Source organism: Pan troglodytes, chromosome 17, assembly GCF_028858775.2.
Source record: "Pan troglodytes isolate AG18354 chromosome 17, NHGRI_mPanTro3-v2.0_pri, whole genome shotgun sequence".
Lineage (NCBI taxonomy): Eukaryota > Metazoa > Chordata > Mammalia > Primates > Hominidae > Pan > Pan troglodytes.
The window spans coordinates 46,354,664-46,381,263 of NC_072415.2; the positions used below are offsets into that span (position 1 = coordinate 46,354,664).

The 26,600-nt window shown below is 37.6% G+C and overlaps 1 protein-coding gene across 13 annotated transcripts in view; it reads left to right on the forward strand.

Moving 5' to 3' along the window:
* FHOD3 (formin homology 2 domain containing 3) overlaps window positions 1-26,600 on the forward strand; it is a 483,155-nt gene that overhangs the window by 252,768 nt on the left and 203,787 nt on the right. The window lies entirely within an intron of this gene.

The following is a 26,600-nucleotide window of genomic DNA, read 5'->3' on the forward strand; positions in this document are numbered from 1 at the left end:
TTTTGAGTTCTTAAATGTTCTAGATATAAACCTTTTATCAGATATGTGATTGCAAATATTTCCCCCAGTCTGTAGCTTATTTTTTCATTCTCTTAGCAGGGTTTCATTCTCTTAGTTTCAAAGAGCACACATTCTTAATTTTGAAGAAGTTCAGTTTATAATTTTTTTTCTTTTATGGACCATACATTTAGTGTCAGATCTAAGAAATCTTTTTTTTTTTTTTTTTTTTTTTTTTGAGACGGAGTCTCGCTCTGTTGCCCAGGCTGGAGTGCAGTGGTGTGATCTCGGCTCACTGCAACCTCTGCCTCCCAGGTTCATGCCATTCTCCTGCCTCAGCCTCCCAAGGAGCTGGGACTACAGGTGCCCTCCACCACGCCTGGCTAATTTTTTTTTTTTTTTTTTTTTGTATTTTTAGTAGAGATGGGGTTTCATGGTGTTAGCCAGGATGGTCTCGATCTCCTGACCTCATGATCCGCCTGCCTCAGCCTCCCAAAATGCTGGGATTACAGGCGTGAACCATCATGCCTGGCCAGATCTAAGAAATCTTTATCTAACTTAAGGTCACAAAGATTTACTCCCATTTTTTTTCTAGAAGGTTTTAGTTTTAGGTTTTAAATTTATAACTGTGATCTATTTTGAGTTAATCTTTGCATGTAGTCTGGATCAAAGTTTTATGTAGTTCATTTTTGTTGGCCTATGTGTAAACAACTGTTCCAGCACCAACTATTGAAAAAATGATCTTTTCTTCTATCTTTTATTAGAGAAAACTTCTTTAGTTTTCTTAGTATCTAGAGAAAACTGCCTTTTCTCAGAGACTGAATTGTCTGTACATCTTTGCTAAAAATCGCTTTGCGTGTGTGTGTATATATGTATATATCACTTGTCTATATATATATATCTATCTATATATATATAGATAGATATATATATATAGACCAGTGGTAGACCATATATATATATATATGGGTCTGTTTCTGAACTTTTCATTCCATACCATTGATCTGTTTGCCTGTCGTATTGCCAATACCACACTGTTTTGATTACTGTAGTTTTATAATAACTCCTAAAGTAGGTAGTATAAGTCTTCTAGTTCTGTTCTTCTCTTTCAAAGACCTATATTAGGTCCTTTGCATTTCCATAAGAATTTTGGTTTTTTTTCTGTAAATTTCTAGGGGGAAAAAAAGCCTGCTTAGACTTTGATTGGGAATGTATTAAATCCACAGATCACTTTGGGGAGAATTGATATCTTCAAAATATTGAGTCTTTTAATCTATGACATGATATATCTCTATTTAGGTCACTAATTTCTCTCAGCAATGTTTTATAATTTTCAGTATACAGACATTACATATCTTTCATGTAATTCATCAATAAGTATTTCATATTTTTATGTATTTTTTAAAATTCCAATTTCAAATTGCTCATTTGTATTTTTTAGACATACAACTTAATTTTATGTATTAATCAAGTATTGTACAACCTTGTTAAACTAACTTATTAGTTCTACTAGCTTTTCTGTAGATTCCATAGGATCTTCTCAGATGATCATGTCATCTGTGAATAAAGCCAGCTTTACCTTTTCCTTTCCAATCTCAACTGCTCTTTCTTTCTTTCCTTTTATTGCACTGGCTATAATGTGGAATAGTGTTGAATAGAAGTGATAAGAGTAGACATCCTTGTCTTATTCCCCATCCTAAAAGAAAAGCATTCAGTGTTTCACCATTAAGTATGATGTTATCTGCAGGGATTTTTGAGATGTCCTTTATCAAGTTGAGGAAGTTTCCTTCTATTTCTTGTTTGCTGAGAACAGGAATGCATGTTAGATTCTGATAAATAATTTTCCTGCATATATTGAAATGATCATTTTTTGTTTGTTGATATAGTGAACCACATTGTTTATTTTAAAACTGTTAAACTGGGATAAACTGTACTTGGTCACAGTGTATTTTCATTTTAATATATTGTTGGATTTGGTTGGCTAAATATTTTTTATTGCATCTATGTCCCTGAGAGATTGGCGTATAGTTTTCTTTTCTCTAATATCTTTGATTTTGTTGTGGCAATGCTGGTCTTATTGGATGAGTTGGGAAATATTTGCCCCTCTTCAATTTTCTGGAAGAGTTTGTGTAGAATTGGTATTATTTCTTTAATTTAATTTGATTAATTTATTTAATTATTTAATTAATTTGATTAATTTATTTAATTATTTAATTAATTTAATTAATTTATTTAATTAGATCCCATTTGTCAATTTTGGCTTTTGTTGCCATTGCTTTTGGTGTTTTAGTCATGAAGTCCTTGCCCATGCCTATGTCCTAAATGGTATTGCCTAGGTTTTCTTCTAGGGTTTTTATGGTTTTAGGTCTAACATTTAAGTCTTTAATCCACCTTGAATGAATTTTTGTATAAGGTGTAAGGAAGGGATCCAGTTTCAACTTTCTACATATGGCTAGCCAGTTTTCCCAGCACCATTTATTAAATAGGGAATCCTTTCCCCATTTCTTGTTTTTGTCAGGTTTGTCAAAGATCAGATGGTTGTAGATTTGTGGTATTATTTCTGAGGGCTCTGTTCTGTTCCATTGATTTATGTCTCTGTTTTGGTACCAGTACCATGCTGTTTTGGTTACTGTAGCCTTGTAGTATACTTTGAAGTCAGGTAGCGTGATGCCTCCAGCTTTGTTCTTTTTGCTTAGGATTGTCTTGGCAATGCAGGCTCTTTTTTGGTTCCATATGAACGTTAAAGTAGTTTTTCCCAATTCTGTGAAGAAAGTCATTGGTAGCTTGATGGGGATGGCATTGAATCTGTAAATTACCTTGGGCAGTATGGCCATTTTCACAATATTGATTCTTCCTCTCTATGAGCATGGAATGTTCTTCCATTTGTTTGTATCCTCTTTTATTTCATTGAGCAGTGGTTTGTAGTTCTCTTTGAAGAGGTCCTTCACAGCCCTTTAAGTTGGATTCCTAGGTATTTTCTTCTCTTTGAAGCAATTGTGAATGGGAGTTCACTCATGATTTGATGCTCTGTTTGTCTGTTATGGGTGCATAGGAATGCTTGTGATTTTTGCACATTGATTTTGTATCCTGAGACTTTGCTGAAGTTGCTTATGAGCTTAAGGAGATTTTGGGCTGAGACGATGGGGTTTTCTAAATATACAATCATGTCATCTGCAAACAGGGACAATTTGACTTCCTCTTTTCCTAATTGAATACCCTTTATTTCTTTTTCTTTTTCTTTTCTTTTTTTTTTTTGAGACAGAATCTTGCTCTGTTGCCCAGGCTGGAGTGCAGTGGCGTGATCTCGGCTCACTGCAAGCTCCGCCTCCCAGGTTCATGCCATTCTCCTGCCTCAGCCTCCCAAGTAGCTGGGACTACAGGCGCCTGCCACCACACCTGGCTAATTTTTTGTATTTTTAGTAGAGATGGGGTTTCACCGTGTTAGCCAGGATGGTCTTGATCTCCTAACCTCATGATCCACCCGCCTCGGCCTCCCAAAGTGCTGGGATTACAGGCGTGAGCCACCGCGCCCAGCCAATACCCTTTATTTCTTTCTCCTGCCTGATTGCCCTGGCCAGAACTTCCAACACTATGTTGAATAGGAGTGATGAGAGAAGGCATCCCTGTCTTGTGCCAGTTTTCAAAGAGAATGCTTCCAGTTTTTGCCCATTCAGTATGATATTGGCTGTGGGTTTGTCATAAATAGCTCTTATTATTTTGAGGTATGTCCCATCAATACCTAATTTATTGAGAGTTTTTAGCATGAAGCGTTGTTGAATTTTGTCAAAGGCCTTTTCTGCATCTATTGAGATAATCATGTGGTTTTTGTCTTTGGTTCTATTTATATGATGGATTACGTTTATTGATTTGCATATGTTGAACCAGCCTTGCATCCCAGGGATGAAGCCCACTTGATCATGGTGGATAAGCTTTTTGATGTGCTGCTGGATTCGGTTTGCCAGTATTTTATTGAGGATTTTAGCATTGAAGTTCATCAGGGATATTGGTCTAAAATTCTCTTTTTTTAAAGTAGTGTCTCTGCCAGGCTTTGGTATCAGGATGATGCTGGCCTCATAAAATGAGTTAGGGAGGATTCCCTCTTTTTCTATTGATTGGAATAGTTTCAGAAGGAATGGTACCAGCTCTTCTTTGTACCTCTGGTAGAATTCGGCTGTGAATCCATCTGGTCCTGGGCTTTTTTTTGTTGGTAGGCTATTGATTATTGCCTCAATTTCAGAGCCTGCTATTGGTCTATTCAGGGATTCAACTTCTCCTGGTTTAGTCTTGGGAGGGTGTATGTGTCGAGGAATTTATCCATTTGTTCTAGACTTTCTGGTTTATTTGCGTAGAGGTGTTTATAGTATTCTCTGATGGTAGTTTGTATTTCTGTGGGATCGGCTTCTGCATGGCAAAAGAAACTACCATCAGAGTAAACAGGCAACCCACAGAATGGGAGAAAATTTTTACAATCTACCCATCTGACAAAGGGCTAATATCCAGAATCTACAAAGAACTTAAACAAATTTACAAGAAAAAAATCAAACAACCCCATCAAAAAGTGGGCGAAGGATATTAACAGACACTTCTCAAAAGAAGACATTTATGCAGCCAAGAAACATATGAAAAAATGCTCATCATCACTGGCCATCAGATAAATGCAAATCAAAACCACAACAAGATACCATCTCACACCAGTTAGAATGGCGATCATTAAAAAGTCAGGAAACAATAGGTGCTGGAGAGGATATGGAGAAATAGGAACACTTTTAGACTGTTGGTGGGACTGTAAACTAGTTCAACCATTGTGGAAGACAGTGTGGCAATTCCTCAAGGATCTAGAACTAGAAACACCATTTGACCCAGCCATCCCACTACTGGGTATATAACCAAAGGATTATAAATCATGCTGCTATGAAGACACATGCACACGTATGTTTATTGTGGCACTATTCACAATAGCAAAGACTTGGAACCAACCCAAATGTCCATCAATGATAGATTGGATTAAGAAAATGTGGCACATATACACCATGGAATACTACGTAGCATAAAAAATGATGAGTTCATGTCCTTTGTAGGGACACGGATGAAGCTAGAAACCATCATTCTGAGCAAACTATCGCAAGGACAAAAAACCAAACACTGTGTATTCTCACTCATAGGTGGGAATTGAACAATGAGAACACATGGACACAGGAAGGGGAACATGACACACCGGGGCCTATCGTGGGGTGGGGGGAGGGGGGAGGAGTTATACCTAATGTTAATGACGAGTTAATAGGTGCAGCACACCAACATGGCACATGTATACCTATGTAACAAACCTGCACGTTGTGCACATGTACCCTAGAACTTGAAGTATAATAATAATTAAAAAAAGAATTGGTATTATTTCATCTTTAAACATTTATTATAATTCACCAATGCAGCCATCTGGTCCTAGCGATCCCTTTCTGGTAAAAATTTAACTGCAAATTCTATTTCTTTAATAGATGTTGGACAATTCAGGTTATCTATTTGTTCTTGAATGAGGCTTTGTTATTTTGTACCTCTCTAAGGAATTTAAGCATTTGATCTAAGTAGTCAAATATTTTGGTGTAAAGTTCAGATTTTCTTATTTTAAATCTGCAGAATCTGTAGTTGTAATAATCTCATTTCTGGTATATGTAATTTGTTTCTTCTCTTTTTATTAATCTGGCTAGATATATATCAATTTCATCTGTGTTTTCTAAGAACCAAATTGATTTTCTTTGTTTCCTTTTTTAATCTCACTGATTTCTCCTCTGATATTTATTATTACCTGTATTTTGTGTACCATGGGATTAACCAGCTCTTATTTTTCTAATTTCTTAAAGTGGAAGCTGCATTCATTGATTTGGGACCTTTGTTGTAGACTTGCAATGCTGTAAATTTCCTTCTAGGTACTTCTCTTTAGAAGCATCCCATACATTTTGATATATTGTATTTTCATTTTATTCATTTCACAATCCTTTTAATTTCTCTTTTGGTTTGTTCCTTAACCCTGGGTTATTTAGAAGTGTGTTACTTACAAAAATATTTTGGGATACACCAGAGATTTTTTTATTTGTTTATAACTTGATTCCTTAATTCCATTGTGGTAAAAAAAAAAAAACATGCTTTATATGACTTCAATCCTTTAAATATACCGAGAGTGTTTTTGTGGGTCAGAATCTGGTCTATCCATAAGCACTTGAGTAGAATGTATATTCTGTTGTTCTTGTGTGGAATAGCCTATAAATGTCAATTAGGTGAAGTTGATGGATAGCTTTGTTCCAGTCTTCTATATACTTATTTTCTGTCTCAGTAATCTATATAGATTACTGTGAGATTATCGTTGACGTTTCCAACCATAACTGTAGGTTTTACTATTTCTCCTTTAGTTCTATCAATTTCTGCTTCAGGTACTTTGAAGCTTTGTTATTACAAACAGAGCTTAAGGTTTACATTTGTCATATCCTCTTGTCAAATTGACCCCTTTATCATTATGAAATGACATTCTTCATCTCTGGCAATATTCATTTCTCTGAAATCTATTTTGCCTGGTATTAATACAGTCATTCCAACTTTCTTTTGATTAGCAATTAACATGGTATATTCTTTTTTCATCCTTTTAATTTTAGCTGATTTTTTTCTCTTTATATGAAAAGATCATTTCTGTAGGACTCATGTAATCGGGTCTTGCTTTTTTATCCAATCTAATTTTAAATTGATCTTTTTAGATCTTTTATATTTATTGTGACTAATGATATGGTTAGGTTTAAACCTGTCATTTTACTATTTGTTTGCTGTTTGTCTCATCTGTACTTTGTTACATTTTCCTCTTTTTCTGCCTTTTTTTGATTATTTATTTTGTAGGATTTTTAAATAGTCTCTTTTTAGCTGTAATTCCGTTATCTTCATGGTTGCTTTAGGGTTTATAGTACAGTTGACCCTTGAACAATATGAGTGAACTGTGAGATGTGTGGTCCACTTATATATGAATTTTTTTTTCAGTAAATACAGTTGGCCCTCCATATCAGCAGGTTCCTCATCTCCAACCAAACTTGGATCAAAAATACAATATTTGCTGGATATGAAACCCACATGGAGAGAGGGTCAACATTTTGTTCTGGTGGTTTAGCAGACCCAACTATGGAACTTGAGTATGCACAGATTTTTGGCATCCATGAGTGATCAGAGAACCAATCCCCCAAGGATACTGAGACACAACTGTTTTTATCTTTAACTCATCACAGGCTTTGTTCAGATGACGTTATACCTCTTTGTGTATAGTATAAGAAACTTACAATAACAGTGTCATGTATTCCCTCCCAGTCTTTGTGCCTGTTGTCATACCTCTTATATTTGCAAGTGTTAAAAACCCCACAGAACACTGTTATTTTTCTGTTTAAGTAGCCAGCGACCTTTTAAAGAGAGTTTTTAAATAAGGGGAAAAAACGTGTATTTACCCTTGTAGTTACCTTTTCCAGTGCTTCCAGTGCTCTTTATTCCTTTTTGGAGGTTTGTATTTCTACCTGGCACCATTTTCCATATACCCAAAGGATTTCCTTGTAGTGCAGGTCTGCTGTTGATGAATTATTTTACCTTTGTGTATCTGAACAGGTCTTTATTTCACCTTTGTTTTTCAAATATTTTTTCACCTGGTATAAAATTCTAGGATGACAGGTTTTTTCTCCAGCGCTGTAAATATGTTGATCCATTTTCCTCTTACTTGTATTGTCTTCAGTAGGAAATTTGCTGCCATTCTTATATCTTTTTGTTTTGTTTCATATGCATCTATTTTCTGTTCTTCTGTATCAATGGTTTTGATCAATTTGATTATGAGCTGAATTGATATGATTTTCTTAATGTTTCTTCTAATTGTGGCTTGTTATTCCTCTTGGATCTGTTGGTTTACAATTTTGAACAAATTTTGAGAATATTCAGCATTATATCTTCAAATATTTTTGTATCACCTCCTTCATCTTCTCTCTGTCAGGAAATCCAGTAACCAATATGTGCTACAGTTTACTGATGCTATTTATTTTAAAATCTTTTTTTCTGTGTTTTTATTTTGGTTTGTTTCTATTGCTACATCTTCAATTTTCTGAATCTTTTCTTCCATGTTTAATCTTCCATTAATCGCATCCAGTGTAATTTTCATCTTGGAAATTGTGGTTTCACCTAAAAGTTCAATTTCAGTGTCTTTACTATCTTTCATGTACTACTTAACTTTTTGAATATACAGAATACTTTATAATCATTATTTCAATGTTCTTGTCTGATAATTCCCATATGTTTTAATTGATTTTTCTCCAAACTAGTTTCATAATTTCCTACTTCTTTGCATGTGTGGTAATTTTTTATTGAATTTCACACACTGTGACTTGTACTTATTGCATGCTGATATTTTTGTATTCTTTATAAATATTTGTCACATTTGTTCTAAGGCCCAGTTACTTGTAAACATTGAATTTCACACACTGTGACTTGTACTTATTGCATGCTGATATTTTTATATTCTTTATAAATATTTGTCACATTTGTTCTAAGGCCGAGTTACTTGTAAACAGTTTGATCCTTTAAGGTATTATTTTTAAGATTCGTTAGGTGAAACCAGAGAAGCATTGAATCTAGGGCTAACTATTCCCCATGACTAAAACAAGATCCTTCTGATTGTTGTGCCCTATGCCCCAAGAATTATGAGATTTTCTTGTCTGGCTGGTGGGAATAGCTGTGTATGAATGCTGGGCAATTTTCTTTCCAATCCTTTTGGAAAGGTTCTTCCCTGACTGAAGTACATTCCTGCACTGATTAATACTCTGTTGACTACCCAGAAGGAACCCTTGGTAGATTTTCAGGCTCTTTTTTTCTAGGTGGCTCTGTCTTAGTCTGTTTGGAGAGTTCTATGTACGTTGCTTTCTTAGGTCTCCCAACTTGGAGGTTTGGATGAGCTATGCCAGGGTTCCCCTTCCCTGTGTGATGCTATGGGAATCTTCTCAAGGTATCATAGTAAGCTGGGCCACTGGAGGGCTCACCTCCTTTGTTTTCCCTAGAATATAGTCTGTTATTGCTTGCTGTCTAGTGTCTTGAAAAGAGTTATATTTAGTCTAGCTTTTTATATGTTTCAGGCAGAAGGGGAAATTTGATCTCTATTCCTCTTATGGCCAGAAGCGGAAGTCTTGCAAACATTTATATTTAAAATATGTTGACAGTGTACAATGATTTACAAAATATATAAAACTTTTTGACCTAATAATCCTACTTCTGGGAATATATCTTAAATATTTCCAAAAAGGAAACAGATGTTACATACACAACATTCTGTACAGCATTATTTGTAATGAGAAATTAGAAGGAATCTATGTTTATCAAAAAGGAGAGGGGTTAAGATCAAGGCATATCTATGCAGTGAAATATTAGTGGTTTATTTTAAATGACAGTTTCTAAGATTTTCAACATTTAAAACACTAATACTAAATGTATTAAAAATATGTTAAAATAGTCCATGGTGTGTCATCATTGGAACTTTATAAAAGTATACACATTCTTATGGACTAAAAACTCAAAGAGAATGGGCTGCCTTCATGTCAGTGGTGTCACTGCTGAGTTGCAGTGCTTCCCGCCTGCACTCATACCCACATTCAGACCCCTGTGCCCTGCTCAGTGCTCAGCCCTCAGCCCTGCCTCCTCTGGCAAGCTATTCTATTGTCACCAGTGTTTTCACAGGACAGGAAGAATCACCTGGCTACAAGCAACTCGGTCATCTTCACCTATTGTAGTATCTTCTGTCTCCTGACCTTCTCCTTAGATCACTGTCAACTATCACTTAATCATGGTCTTTGACAGTATCCTTGAGTTGGATTCTTTTGGGGCTTATTCAGGTTTTCAGGGCGGGATGATGTTGAAAAGCCCAAAAGATTTCAAAACTGTCCAGCATTTGATCACCTTGCTATTGAAAGACGACCCACAACTGACTACTCAGTAGTGTTGTTTGTCCTCCCAGAGTCCTCTCTGCGGCTGCTTCTCTTGGCTCAGCAGAAAGAAGAATGAGTTAAAGATGAACTGAGCAGCGGGACCGGTGACATCAGTCCTCCTCCACTCAGAAGGAAGCTGTTAAAATAGGACAAGCTGACTTTGCCCTTTCCTCCTTTCTGAATAATAGGCTTCATTTGCATGTGATTATTGTTTACTATTTACCTACCATTCACCTACAGCCCCCACCAATACTACTTCTTCCATACCCCTCTGCACTACATTTTAGCATCTTGCTTGGGCAGGACACACAAGCCATTTAAACAGCTGCACAGTGATTGTTTTTCCCTCCTTGTGTAAGGTTTGTGCCTCCCTGAGGATATGTCTATTTTGGTTTTCATCATTATCATATCCTGACCTGAGAGAGAGTGATGAAATCAGCTTAGATAGAGCCCGTGGCCTTAAGTGATTGCTGTTAAAATAACTTCCCTGTGCAAGTCGTATAAAAATACAGGGCCATGAGAACACATTGCTAGGGCCCCTCCCAAGGTCTGGGAAGGGGCCTGTTTGAATGAGGGACTCTGAAGCATAAGCTTTGTTAGCCCCCCAGTCCCACAGCATGAATTATGTTAACTGCCACTCTTGACCCTTACCTTTCTCTGTGGCAGGTATCCATTGGGAAAGACAGTTGCAGCAAGCTGAGAGAGGCGTACTTTTGGAAGGTGAATTCTTTCTAGGATCCCTGAAATCAAACTCCACATGCAGCAGACTTTTTTACATGCTTGCTTGTCCAAATTTTCGGGAACTGTCCTTGGGCACCCAGAGTGAGTGAATGAGTGTGTGCCCCTTCTTGGGTAGATGAATTAGCATAAAAAACAGGGTTACACCTTGCCTAAGTTTGTCCTTTGACTCAGAAAGCTGTTTACTGCTGCTCCTTTCTGTCTGAGGGTAGTTAGTCTGGGCCTTGCATCTAACCTGCTGGAGCCCATTCTCAAGCAAGCTTATACTAAAGCCAGAGCTTCCCCAAAACATAGTTGCGAGACCTTGGAATGAGGACTGTTGAGGATGTTGATAAACAGTTTCCACTGGTGAAATTTAAGTACCAGAGGTCAAATCACTTGTACAACATTGCTTGTTTGGCAAGAGGCAGTAGGGATGGCCTCAAACACAAGTTTCTTTGGCTTTAGAGCCTGCACTTGCCACTACTTGCCTGGGCTACCTCCCATGTCTTCCCTTCAAAGCTCTTGTGGAGCTCCATTCCTGACCATTGCAGTGCTCTGTCCATTTGGCCAAGGTGATTCCTGCCAGATAGGCCTAGCAGAGTGCCCGGTGCTTAACAAATGCTGCAACTCTTTGCATGAGTGGGTGTGTATGTCAGTCTTTAGAAAAGCTAAGAGAGTTTGGGCCAAATGGAGGGTAACACCTCTCATAGATCACCACAGTTTGGGTTGAAAGACTGGAGAGAGGCCGCAGCACAGCCTTGCAGTAGTTTTTCATTAAAACTTTCTTCTATAGCTTTGTGTGTGTGTGTGTAAAGAGCAGCTGTTTTTTTTTCTCTTTTTTTGTTTCTTTGTTGAAGGAAGTATTATAGTGTATAAAGCAGTGTTTGTCAACCTTCTGTTCAGAATCATCCCCCTAAGGTGCCTTTTCATATATTTTTTTCTGAATCACCCCCATACCCCAACCCTCATGAAATTTAAATTCCGCAGACATTCTGTTTATGTATTCTTCCCCTGTGGAGGGCTGTATACATTTGTGATATCTAAGATGTTTTTGTTCCCAAGAATCAAATTTCATGTTTCTAGCTCTTATTAATAATTTATGGTCTGAGGTATTTATTCCATTTCAGTAGCTGATAACATGAGAAATGCTTATATAATTACAGAAATGAAAACAAAATACTAGTCATTGATTGACAGCCAGTAATTACTATAAGGATGGCAAAACAATTCTGTTCTAATGAACACGGAATTACAGCTGCTGGGGAATAGCTATTAAATAAATGGAATCTAATGTGTTGGCCCAGGAGACAGGATGGGTGGCGGTGAGGTCTGGGGACACTCGGCCTTGTCACATGGGTCAGCTCCATAGGGCTGGGCTAGTCTCATACCTGTTTGTGCACAAGGAACCACCTCCCAGGACTGTTAGAGCACACGTCCAGGTCAGGAGGCCTTAGTTGCGTTTATGACTTTCTGCTGTTGCTATTAGGCTGCTAGTTTTTTGAGAAGTAGTATTTTTGATATGATTTGATTTTGACTTTTTTATTGTGGATATATCATAAAAACACGTTAACCATTTTTGTACAATTCAATGACATTAAATATCTTCATAATGTTGTGCCACCATCATCACTATTTATTTCTAAAACGTTTTCATCACCCCAAACAGAAATTATATACCCATTAGGCACTAGCTCCTCAATCTTCCTTACCCCCACTCCATCTTTGTTCTTTGTACACTATCAATTTAGAGCTAACAGAGATGACTGAGTGTGGTCACAATAGGAAGATTTCTGGTTCTTTGACCATTATGCTTGTGTTGGTATTGTTGTAGGCCATAAAATACACAAAACCAATATGATTAAAAATATGTTGGGCAGGCTTGTAATACTTCCCAAGAATTTAGGTTTCGCTAAATGGTAGACAAGTGACTACTACTACACTGTGTATTGTATTGTATTGTATTGTATTGTATTGTATTGTATTGTATTGTATTGTATTTTTTGAGATGGAGTCTCACTCTGTTACCCAGGCTGGAGTGCAATGGCGCAATGCTGGCTCACTGCAACCTCCGCCTCCTGGATTCAAGTGATTCTCCTGCCTCAGCCTCCCAAGTAGCTGGGATTACAGGCACCCGCCATCACTCCTGGCTAATTTTTGTACTGTTAGTAGAGACAGGATTTCACCATGTTGGCCAGTCTGGTCTTTAACTCCTGACCTCAGATGATCCACCTGCCTTGGCCTCCCAAAGTGCTGTGATTACAGATGTGAGCCACTGCACCCGGCCATGACAACTACACTGGATCTTCATTTTTAAAAAGTCCCATTATAGAGGTCTATAATAAAGGAATTAAAGTCATCTGAGAAGAAAGTAAGGGACTGTCTTGTTTAAAAACATTATTTACTATGTTGCATGATATGATTTAAAAATGTTTAAAGAGTTGAAATTTTGAAACCGTGTCTATCAAGCATGCAGCTGTGCAGCTTAGCAAATATGGATGACATTCAGATGCCATTTCCAGCCATTTGGAGCCTGCTGGGCTGAAGCGGACCAGTGCCTCCTACTTCGTCCCTATCCACAGTTCTCTCCCTCTTGGAGAGCAGGACGTGGAATCTTAGGTTATTCCTGGGTTTGCCTTTGAGCTTGGTTTTGGTGAGAAGCAGGTGTTGATGCTGAGCCTGCTGGGGAGAGCCATAACTCAAGCACAGCCTTTAAAGTAATAGTTTGGTTTAGCATTGAGCAGTGGCTTATATCCCTGGCCGTACAAGAGGCTCACCTGTGGAGCCCTGACCAACACCAATGCCAGGTCCACTCACATGCCCAGGTCAATCATGTGCTGGAAGTGAGATCCAAGGGGTGAGGAGGGGCAGTGGTTTAAGGCTTCGCTGTGATGATTCTCCTCTGTGGACAGGCCTAGGAACCCTGAGCCTGTCAGTCAGGGCCTGGGATGCCGGCCATCAGGTAATCACAGGACACAGATTATGTGGCCTTTGCATGGGCTCAGCAGCGAGTCCCCTCAGGTACGTGTTTCTAGACACAGAGTCTTCATGGTTGGTGAAATTTTAGTAAGGAAGTTGAGTAAATTGAGGGTTTTTAAAGTTAAAATTCTAAAAGTGTTGAAATCCTAAGTAGAAGTACAGAATTAATATACTAGCATGTACTCTTATTGTTTTACATAACATCCAAAAACCTATTTCTGATTTTTACAAAGGACTGATTTTTGAAGGGTTGTATATTAATAAGGCACGTTTGTGGAATCATGTCTGAAACCTCAGACTGCAGATAGAAATACCTAGTCAAAGCTTGCTGCCTAGTGCCAGACACTTCATAATACACCCCCGCGGGGGCTTTCGAGTAATGTTACCTTGGAACTGGGAGTTTTGGAGGTCTTTGGGTTAAACCCTTGTGTCTCTCAGATGATACCATTGAAGTCCATAGAGGTTAATTAGCATAACAGCATCAAGAACAGCCAACCATCAGCCACGTGCTGTGCTAATACATCAGCATATTTCATCCTAACCATAAGGGATCCAGGTTGGGCTTGTCTTCCATCTTATGACTGCGTAAGCTACATAGTTTTTGGAAGTAGGAAATGGTGGAGATTACATGCAAACCAGCTTCTCCGTGGGTTTAAGTCCCGTGAGTTTTCTTGATGTGGTACTGTCCTAGAAGCAAAAATCAGGGGAACTATTCTGGTACCTTTTCTTTTCTCATGCCCTGGAAACTCATGTGTCTTCTCCCAGCTACGTGTGCCCCATCCTTTAAGGTATGTTTCTTGTCAGCCTCTCCATGAATCCTCCTCTAATTACTCAGGCTAATATCAGCTGCACCCTTCTCTGAATCTGGGTGTTTATGAGCTCCATTCCACTCTGCTTGGGCTTAATTACTCATCTCTACACCTTGTGTCCATTGTCTCTGTCACCTGGTAAGCAGAGATGTCAGTCAGGGACAGATGCCCTAAGTGTATGTGTCCTGCATGGGCCGTCACTAGGCCAGGAGGAGCTGCTTTTCCCAGGTTCATTGGCCAAGCCCTTGTCACTGACTCGGTGTCACCCCAGGTCCCAGTGGGAAGAGCCAGAGTGAGTGTGAACACATGAGCGTGAATGAGACAGTCCAGCCACTGCTGACCCTGCTGCAGAGTCCATTTCTGGTTCATTCCACCTGTGGCTCTGACCGGTTTTGGAGAGGCTGTGTGCTTCCACTGGTATTTCGTTGGATGTAAGTCTTAGAAGATCATTATAGAATAGATCATTAAAATGACTGTTTTTCTTTCCATAGAGAACCTAGAAGTCTGCCAAAAATTTTTAGAGGTTCAAAACTTGCTAATCTGTTATACTTTCCTTCATTCCTTTGGTGTCTCCTTATCTAAAATATGGGGGACTGTAGAACGGGAAAGACTGGGAGAGGGTGAGGAGCATAGGTGTAACTGAGGCTGCTACAGCCCAGCAGTAATGAAGCACCTGTTTCTGTACAGGTGGCTGATGAGGGCTTCTTTTAAATCTTTAGCATGGGAATCTTGGATATAAACTTTGCTGCTGTTGGGAAGATGAATGAATAGGCCAGAAACAAACCAGTCTTCTGTGTGTATTAGATGGGAGAAGATGCAGAGAGCTTAGCTACATAATGTCCTGCTGGGAAGAAAGGTCTATCAGAAAGAAGCACATCAATGTCAATGATTCTGTTTGGAAGGCCTGGGGAGGAGGGAGGGGAGACAGGCCCTCCCTCCTTTGAGAGTTACTAAGAGTTAAGCTTGTAAGTGTTAGGGGAGAATATTAGGTCTGATTTATTTAACGACTTTTTTGGGGGACCTTTTTTAGAAAATGGTCATTCTAAGGTAGAGAGAGGGTAGTAATTTAAGACTGCTTTAGAAAAATTTGCATTGCAAATGCTGCTAAATGTCAGCAAGGGACTCAAAACTTTGACACCTTGTTGGAGCTCTTTGTGCTGATTAAATTCTTGTCTCCAGCCTAGAATTGGCAGCTTATTCTCCTTAATTTTCATGCTGTAATAGGTATTGAAAGAGTATTTCTTTGACAGTAGCCCTTGGGGAAAACTGGACTGGAGCTTGTTATTTAGGGCAGACAATTAAGTGGAAAAGAATAATAACTAGACTCCAAGGTCTTCATTTAGTTCCAAGAATGTCAACAATATCAACCTCTTTTTAATACTTACTGCGGGCTCTGCTGAATAATGGAAATTAGGGGTAGACAAATCCAGTTCAGAGTTAAGAAGAATGAATTTTAATGGTCTGATTAAAAGTAATTGAAATCCCTTCTTTAAGATGAATTAGCCCTTCCCAGAAGATAAGGGGTGAGTGATACTAATAGTTTTGTTTTGTTTTTCTCTCTGGAGATTACTTTGATTTAAAAACTCACTGCACATTTTCAGAGCTCCTGTGTTCTAATTGAAGAAAGCAGTGCCTGTCTTGGTGCTTAGTGATGGGCTCATGGAAGAACTGATTGTACCCTACAGTATCCCCATCTTCATTCCCAATGTGCAAATCACAGATCATTCCTCCCAAAACAAAATAAAACCCTAGTTACCACTGATATTTGCTTATAGCAGAATGTTGCCCTGTGGTAAGGTAAGTTTCTTTAATGTTTCATACCATTCATTTATTTTTTTTCTGTACTTTTGGTAGAAATAAATAGGAATTATTTCCAGTCACATTCTCAAATGGCAAAATATCTTATTGAATGGCAACAGAAAAGTATTTTCTTTATACTGCTTCTGTAAAAGAAAATGAAGTCAAGAGTGGGAAGACAGACAAGCCAAAATACTCACACATCAGTGAGAGGAATCTTGCGTTTCATGGTGGAACTCTGTGGCCTCAAATATGCAAGTGGACACTTGGTTTTTGAAACCAAAGCCTTGTCTCATACATAAAAAGGGCTGGTTTGTGGTAAAAGTTGTGATATATCTATAGTTATAATAATGCTTTAAAAAACTGCATTTAAAATACTTAGACCTGAACTAGATAACTCCCTTAAACAGGATTATATCTCTGTGCCCATTTACAGAACACATGCAACCTTAATTTCACTGTCATATAGAAAAAGGAAGAATGGATGAGAGATTGATTAAAAGATTACACAGAGCAGCAATATTTAAGAGCTGTTTGTGCAAAAAGTCAGATGATTTTGCCAGGAAGAGATCGTGTTTCAACTTCATCAATGGCATTTTGGTATCTTTGGCTGGAGGACAGGACATGAACAAGCAGGCAAATAACTAATTTGGTATCGGATCCTTGTATGTATCTCCAATGTGCAAGAAAACATTTTTAAAAATTTTAAACATTTTTAAAAAATCAAGTCTAGCTCTGTTTGTAGAATGAATATTTATTTATTTTATATGTAAGGACTTCTCTTAAATGTAAGGCATGTTTAACTTACAGAAAATTGATAGGTTTCAAGTCAAAGCCTTCAGATGGTAGCAAAAGGTTCAGAGACAAAGGAGCCCAGATGGTCTGGGCAGGAAGCTGAAGGGCCAGAGGGTTGGCTGGAGGTGTAGTGGGGACCCTGGGCCCTGTCCCAAGCAAGAGGGAACCAGAAGGTGTTCCAGCTTCAGCTGAAGTATTTCATGCCTTGGAAAAGTCATTGGTAAGAACATCTATTATGGATTTGAAAAGGAGTGGGCATCAAAGGCGGGAGACCAGCCAGGACCCGCAGTTGCTATTGTCCAGGAGAGATCATGGTATTTCAACCTGGGGCAGTAGTGGAGAGGAAGAGAAGACCTGTCTCAGAGGAACAATTAAGGGAATTGGGTGACTCACTGAAGGTGGAGGATGAGGAAAGGGAAGGAGTCTGGAATAGCAGATTCCAAACTTTTCTGGTTGGAGACCTACAGGAAAAAAAAAAATTATATAAGATGAAAATAAGAGCAATATTTCCCTTAATGAGTGCAGTGTACTCCATTTTCTGTTCTATTTCATTTATTGAAAAATATGCATTACTGGTCTTATTAGACTGATTTTTACAACTTTCTAGTGGTATTTGAAAATGCAGGTATACAGTGAGCTCCAGTGTCTAGCCTGGGTGACTGGGTGATGTGTCCTGTTAACAGGGTCCCTTAGGACCTACTGAGGTAGGCAGGATGAGGAGTATCTAGTGCTGAGGGGGAAGGGAAGTCAAAACCCTTCAGTCCTGCTTCCAGCAAAGCATCTGGGAGTTAGCCGTTGTCTGTGAGGCTTCCTTTTAACAGTTAGTTGCAGTAAAGGGCTACCAGCTTTAAAAAGGAAGGGAAGAAGAAAAGGGAAGTAAAGAAGGGAGGAAGAGATGGAGGAAGGGAAAAAGAAGAGAAAGGATTAAAAACCATGGGCTTAGCATGCTGAGACAGAATTGCAAATGGACCCTGGGCCCAGGAGTTGCTCGATCCAGGCCACCTTCCACATTGCTGCTAGATTTCTTATTGTAAAAACAGAGCAAGGAGGAGTTTTGGTTTGGAGTAAGATGGAGTAAGTACACAGGACCCTGTCTTTCCCAATGAATTCAACTATAAAACCTATAAAGACAACTATTCAATTGTCTTTCCCAATAAATTCAAGGATAAAATAACTCAGAGCAACTATTTGAAGACTCTGAAGAGTAAATGGTAGGAAGCAGATTGGGGAAGAAGACTAGAACTTGAAATATTGAACTGACAGTGCTTTTAACATTTTTCTTCTGGTATTCTCTGGTCTGGACTCAAATTAGTGCAAAACCCAAAAGTGGACTTGGGTGTGGACAGAGAGAATTCAAGATCTTTCTATTTCTGGCTTGAGTAGGAGGAGTCTCACATGTTTCTCACTCTGTTATCTTGCCCCCTCTCCCCCAGGTAATCCCATGGTGAGAACAGCAGGGGCATATGGGCACCTAAAACTCTGAGGAGTTGGGTGGAAACTCACTCACAGAAGTCTGGTTTTTCCTTCTCTGTTTTTCTGCTTGGCCCCAGTTGTGGCTAGCTATAGTCATGGAAATTAAGTGGCTGAACAAGTTAAATAATGCTCCAGCTCTCTGGCTGAAGGACTAAGAAGGGGGAGCCTCAGCTGGGTGTGGTGGTTCAAGCCTGTAATCCCAGCACTTTGGGAGGCTGAGGCAGGTGGATAACTTGAGGTCAGCAGTTTGAGACCAGCCTGGCCAACCGGACAAAATCCCATCTCTACTAAAAATACAAAAAAAAAAAAAAAATTAGCCAGGCATGGTGGTGCACATTTGTAATTCCAGCTACTTGGGAGGCTGAGGTACCAGAATCACTTGAACTGGGGAGGCAGAGTTTGTAGTGAACTGAGATGGCACCACTGCACTCCAGCCTGGGCGACAGAGCAGAGTCTGTCTCAAAAAAAAAAAAAAAAGGTGGTGGAGGGAGCCTCAGGGAACCTAAAAGTATCAGGAATATAATGGAGAAGGAGAAGCTCAGGAACATGAAAGTTTTACGTGAACCCCTGGGCTCCACACAGACTGCATGCATGAATCTGACCCTAAACAGCATAGCAATGACTTTGAGAACTGAACAAGATAGATACTGCCCAGGCCCCAGACTGTTGACTTTGTAGTACACATACAGAGCTGAACCAAATGGCACGGCAAGGGCTCTGAAAACTGAACTGATATTAGAGCCACAGAAGACAGGTCAGAACTTGTGACTCAAACTGAACCAGGTTAATTGCCTGCTTAAACAAAAATGTCAACATTTTCTGTAATATTTAAACAAAACCCAGAGTTTCATAACATTATTTTAAAAATATCCAGGAGATAAGCCAAAATTACTTGGCATGCAATGAACTAGGAAAATCCCAACTTGCATGGGAAAAGATAGATCACCACCCATGGGCCAAGTTGATACAGATACTGGATTTTTCAGTTTTTAATGCAGCCATTATGAAAATGCTTCAGGAAGTAAGAGTGAACATTCCTGAAATGAATAGAAAGATGGAAAGTCTCAGTAAGAAATAGAAGATATAAAGAACCCAATGGAAAATTTAGAAACGAAATTTACAATGAAAGATACAATAACCAAAGTAAAAAGCTTACCAGATGGGCTCGGTAGCAGATTGGAAATGATAGACCTTAAATAAGACACATTAGTACTTATATTAAATATGACTGGTCTAATCACAGTAATTAAAAGACAGACATTAATGAATAAATGAAACAAGACCCAACTAAATGCTGCTTACAAGAAACCCACTTATAATGCTATAGGTGGTTTAAAAGCAAAAGGATGCAGGAAGAAAAACATGCAAACACTAATCAAAAGAAGGTGAAGTGACTATATTAATTATTAGAAGAAGTAGGCTTCAGAGCAAAGAAAATAATTAGAGGTAAAGCAGACATTATAATGACAAAAGAATCAGGTCACCCAGAAAACTAGAGCTTCAAAATTCATAAAGCAAAAACAGAAATAGAAAAACTTCTGTTGTAGTTGGAGACTTCAATACTTCTTTTTTGGTAATCAATAGAATTGACAGACTGAAAATCAGCAAGGCTATAAAGGAACTGAATGGCACCATCAACCAAATAGTTCTAATTGACATCTTTAGAAAACACTACCCAACTACAGAGAATACATATTACTTTCAAATATGCATAAAACATTCACCAATATAAATCATATCATGGGTCATAAAATAAACCATAACCAATTTAAAATAATTGAAATAATGTAATTTCTGACTGGAATAAAATTAAACTGTAAATCAGTAACGGAAGGAGAACATGAATATGTCCAAACTCTTAGAAATTAACACACTTCTAAATAATCCATGTGTTGAGGAATTCTCAATGGAAGTTAGCAAACGTTTTGTACTAAATGAAAATACAACACATCAGATTTGTGGGATGTGGTTGAAGCAATGCATGAGGGAAATTTCTACCATTACCTGCATATATTAGAAAAGAGGGAAATAATAATATAAGCACCCACCTTAAGAAACTAGAGTAAGAAAAGTAAAATAAAACCAAATAAGTAGAAGGAAGAAAATAATAAAAGTAGAAATTGATGAAGTTGAAAGCGGAGAAAAAAATAGAGAAAATCAATGAAACAAAAAGCTGATTCTGTGAAAAGAAAAATAAAATTGACCAACAAGAATGACAAATGAAAAAAGAGAAGATATGCATTGCTAACATTAGGAATGAAAGGGGATTAAACTTCACTTAAATGAATTATGACAGAATACTATGAACAACTCTCAGCACATAAAATTGATACATTAGATGAAATGGATCAATTCCTTAAATGGATCATTTCCTTAAAAACCACAAACTACCAAAACCCACCCAAGATGAAATGATAACCTGACTAGCCCCATTACTGTAACTATTAAAGAAATTTGATTTGCAGTTAACCTTCTTAACAAAATATCTCCAGCCCCAAACAGTTGCCTGGTGAATTCCACCAAACATTTAAAGATGAAATAAAACCAATTTTACAAAATCTCTTCCAGAAAACAGAAGAGGAGGAAACACTTCCCAATTCATTTTATGAGGTCAGTATTACCATGGTATGAAAACCAGACATAAAATACACTGAACAATATTTATTATGAACAAAGATGCAAAAAATCCTCAACAAATATTAGTAAATCAAATCCAGCAATATATGAAAAGAGTAATATGCCATGGTCAAAAAGGATGCAAGACTCATTGAGTATTTGAAATTCAGTTAGTATAACCTACTGCATTAACAATCTGAAGAAGAAAAAACACAATCATATCAGTTGATGTAGAAGAAGCATTTGACAAAATTCATTCATTCATGATTTACAAAAAGCTCTTAGCAGACTAGAAATTGGAGAAACTTTCTCATCTTGATAAAAGACAATTTACAAAAACATATGTCTAACATCATAATTAATAGTAAATGATTATTAATGCTTTCTCCCTAATATTAGGAACAAGGCAAGGGTGTTCACTCTCACCACGCCCATTGAATATTATACTGAAAGTCTTCACTAGTGCAATAGGGATGGGAAGAGGGATATAGATTGGGAAGGAAGAAATAAAATTGTTCTTTTTCACAAACAGCATTATTGTCTATGTACAAAATTCCAGGAAATCTACAAAAACAAAACAAAAAATCAAACACTCCTAGAATTAATGTTTAACAAAGTTATAGGATATAAGGCCAATATACAAATTCAATTTTGTTTCTATATACTAACAATAAACAATTAGGAATGGAAAGGTTTTCAAAACACCGTTTGTAATAGCTCCAAAGAATGTGAACTACTTATAATTTTGGCAAAAAATACCATCCCAAACAGACATATATTGCGTCTATAGTTGAAAACTCTAGAACACTGATAAAAGCAATCTGCAAAGATGTATAATAAATAGACATAACAGGTTTATAGGTTAGAAGATTCAGCAGAGTAAAGATGTCAGTTCTCTTAGAATTTATAGATTAACATTATTTCCAGAAAGATTTTGTTGTTGTTGTTGATTTAGACAAGCTGCTTCCAGAATTTGTATTAAAAGGCAAAAGAACAAGAATGGCTGAACCAATTTTGAAAAAGAAGAACGAATAGGAAGAATCATACTACCTGATTTTAACATTTACTCTAAAGCTATGGTGATCCAGATTGTGTGGCATTGGCAAAGGGTTGGACAGACCAATGGAACAGAAACAGACCCGTACAAACACAACCAGTTGATTTTTGGCAAATTTGCCAAAGCAATGAAATAGAAAAAGGACAGTCTCTTTAACAAATGGCATTAGTTGGACATATGAAAAAAAAATGAACCTCAATCTATGCTTCTTTGTACAACAGTTATCTCAAATTGGATCATACAGCTACATATAAAGAGGAGAAACTACACATTTTTAGAAGAACACATAAGAGAAAATCTTTGTGACTTCTAGTTAGGCAAGGAGTTCTCCCACCACTTCTCATGACCCACAGCTGGGTAAGGTTAGCCTGGAGAGCTTGCTCCCTGTTTTCTGTTTTTGAGAGTTGTTCAGCGTGTGCTTCTGTTCATTGGAGGCACTGTTCTAATTCATTCCTCACCACACCCCTGCAAAATAGATAGTATGGTATAGCTGTGTCATTTTTGAGATGAAGAAACTGAAGCACAGAAAGATGAATAAATATACCTTGAGTGTAATAAGTTCCATGAGTGGCAGAACAGGAAATGCTCTCTTCCTAGACCTGTGGTGCCATCTACCTCTGTGTTCTGATAGACAGTCTCAGCCTCCACATTCTTTTTGAAAACACAAATCATGAATTTTCATGGCTCCTGTGACCCAGACGTGTGTTTTCAGGGCATCTGTTTTGTTCTTCTGTGTGGGTTTTATTCTCAGGCCCACGTTTGAGGTTGGTGGGTTTTTGCTGCTCGTAGTGCAATATTAACCCACATGAATCTATTTAGCGCCATCTTGTGTCTGGAGCGGTTTACAGGCGGGATTGCTTTAGTAGTAGCGGGTAGGTACAAAAACGATGTAGTGGGAAAGATTTGATTACCAAAATATGAAAAATTAGCGTGATTGGACACTTGAATTCCATTAGACATGAACTTTGTAGTGATGCACCTCTTCCAGTATGATCCAGTTAATAGCATGTTGCGGGGAACAGATCAAGTCAGCTTTTAAACCTTAGTTTGCCTTCTCCCATTGTAATAGTGTCCTGGCTTCTTGGGTACTTGGCCAGTACCAGAGGCCCTGAGCTCTTAGGGTGGAGGCCTTCAGTCCCAGCTTCTCAGCCTTGTGGAGAGTCTTCCCCGTGGATATACCTTCCAGAAGGCTAAAGAGTCTACCTTCTTTCTCCCTGTGTGGTTAGCTGATTTAAAGGAAGGTGCCAAAATGTACCTCAGGATTGGCCTTTTCAGCCGCGGGACTCAGAATGGGAAAAGGACAGTGGAGCAAACTCCCCTTCCATGGAGACTTGCCAGTTTGTTTGGGAAGGGAAGGAGGGAAGAAATGGGAAAAAATAGGGCAGAATGTGCCGAATTCTTGGAGCTCTTCCATGAGGTAGGGGCTGCATCTTTCTGCAGGAGGGTGGGGGTGGTGGTGCTAAGAAAGGATGCACTAGTAAAAAAATTCTAAAAACAAAAGCATGTAACACCTCACATTATTCAGTCTTATTTTTGTTCTTTTTTTTTTTTTTAACATATTTTACTTTTCCATTACAGAAGTAATCGATGCTCATATTAGAAAGCTGGGAAAATAGAAAAAATAGGAAAAATACATCCAAAGAATATATACTCAATCACAATGGTTAATATTTTATGGATTTCCTTTTCTTCTTTGTGTGCATGAAGATTTGAGTGTTATAACTGGGCACGGTGGCTTATGCCTGTAATCCCGGCACTTTGGGATTCCAAGGCTGGTGGATCACTTGAGCCCAGGAGTTTGAAACCAGCCTGGATAACAGAAGGAGACCCTGTCTCTACAGAAAAAAAAAAAAAAAATAGCTTGGTGTGGTGGCATGTGTCTGTGGTCCCAGCTACTCAGGAGGCTGAGATGGGAGGATCATTTGAGCCTGGGCGGTTAAGGCTGCAGTGAGCCATGATGGCACCACTGCTCCAACCTGGGCGACAGAGTGAGACCATGTCTCAACTAAAAGAAGATTTGAGTGTTTAATAATGTGATGTTGCTTTTTACTTATTTTATTTAATTATGTGATGTTGCTTTTTACTTATACTTGCTTTTTACTTATTTTATGAGAAACATTTTACAAGTTAGGACATAGCTTTGGTAAATGACTGTGTACGCTGAGTTCTAGGACCATGATAGGTATTTGTGTTTTAGTTATTATTTTGGTATATTAAATAATGCTTCGGTGAACACCTTTGCTTCCTTTTTTATTTTGTTTAAACTTAGAGCTATTTCCTTAGAATAGGTTTCCCAAATCATGATGACTGGGAAAGGGCTTGAAGAGGACTTCGAGGCTCTTAGTATAAACACATACGTGCTCACCCACCCTGGCTCGAAGTGGGCTCTGCTACTTAGGCAGTGATGGAGATTTTGGTCACATCCCTTCACTTCTCAGAGCCTCAGTTTTTTCTTCTTCCAAATGGAGGTAAAAATACCCACTGCATATGGCTTTTCTATTAATAATACCTATAAAGTCCCTCTGGAGAACTTGGCACACAGTGAGCGCTAAATACATGGTAACTTTACAAAATAATTATAGTTCTAGATAGCCTTATTACAGGTTTCTACCGGTTTGCCCTACCACCAGCAATGCATGAAGTTATTTAACCTCTCTAGTGTTTGATACATAATCATTTCTTTTTAAAATACCTTTGCCAATTTGAGTGAAAACACTACCTTATTATTATTTTAATTTGCATTTGTTTTATTATAGTGAGAGTGAAAAATTTTGCATGCTATTATAAACAAGTTTGTTGTCTCTCATATAAAATGCCTTTTTTCTATTGGCATTTAATATTTTCTTACTAGTTTGTATTAACTATTTAAAGAAATTATTCTTTAACATATTTGTTGTCATAGATCCACTTATCTAGTATAATTTTATATCAAACTTTCGTATGCTGCATTCAAATGCTGCATACAGATTTCTCATTAGGATGAGAAATGTGATTATCATTGTAATCTCTTTGTAATAAATTCTGTGAATTTTTTTATTGTATCTATAATTTTACTTGCAAATTATGACAATATGTATTTCCAACAATTTTGTATCTTATTATTTTTCATATCTTATTAAATTTGCCTGAAATTCTATAGCGGTGTTAAATAATCCATGGGTTTAATGAGCATCATTTAAAAATTATTTCTGATTAGTAGGAATATCTCTAGTGTTTTACCATTAAATAGAATATGAATCTGTTATTTCTCAAAATATACTGCTTATTGTGTCAAGGATATGTCCAAATAATTTTTAAAATTTTTGAGTTCTTACATATTTAGGAGCATATTTTTTCTCAGAATAATGTGGTATTCTTTTTCTTTTTTCTTTTTTTTTTTTTTTCATTCAGACAGAGTTTTGCTCTATCACCCAGACTGGAGTGCAGTGGCGCGATCTTGGCTCACTGCAACCTCCGCCTCCTGGGTTCAAGCAATTTTCCTGCCTCAGCCTCCTGAGTATCTGGGATTACAGGTGTGCACCACCACACCCATCTAATTTTTGTGTTTTTAGTAGAGCCAAGGTTTTGCCATGTTGGTCAGGCTGGTCTTGAACTCCTCACCTCATGTGATCCACCTGCCTTGGCCTCCCAAAGTGTTGGGATTACAGGCGTGAGCCACTGTGCCCAGCCACTAATGTGGTTTTCTTATTTGATCTTCTGTTGGATAGGATGCATTTTCTAATATTACATATATATTTGCATACTTAGAATTTGTGTTTACTGTTTTCTGTTTTGCTCTTTCTAATCAACATATTTCATGTAGAATGTTTCCTACAACCCACATATAAACTTTGTGTGTGTTTGTAATGCATAAAAAAAAATGTAAGAAAATACATCAATATTTTAAGAATGGTTATCTTTAATTTATGGGAACATGAATTATTTTCACTTTATTCTTCTGTATTTTTCTAATTTTCTAAAATAAGCTGTCCTACTGTTACCAGCATAAAAAATGTTGTTTAGAAAAATGTCAATGCCCTGACAATTAGTTATGGGTGAAATATGATTAGGAGCTTAGATGTGATTGGTGGAATCCTTCTTCCTTTAGGGCATGTAACTTCTGTTTGTTCATTATCTATCAGTCAGATTATTTTGATAATAATGGAGTTGAAAAACTGAGTTTAATGTTTACTTAAAAAACATAGCTAGTGTTTTCTGTTTGGAGAATAATGATAGTATATGGTGACTATATTTTCCTAAACTAAGAATTTAGGATTTGGTATGTGATGAATGTGTGATATCATGTATTTTCATGATACCTGATGTTTTTACTTGAAAATCTTTAAAGGGAATTACTCATAATATTTAACTATGCATTTATTGCTGACCTATTGGAATAAAATT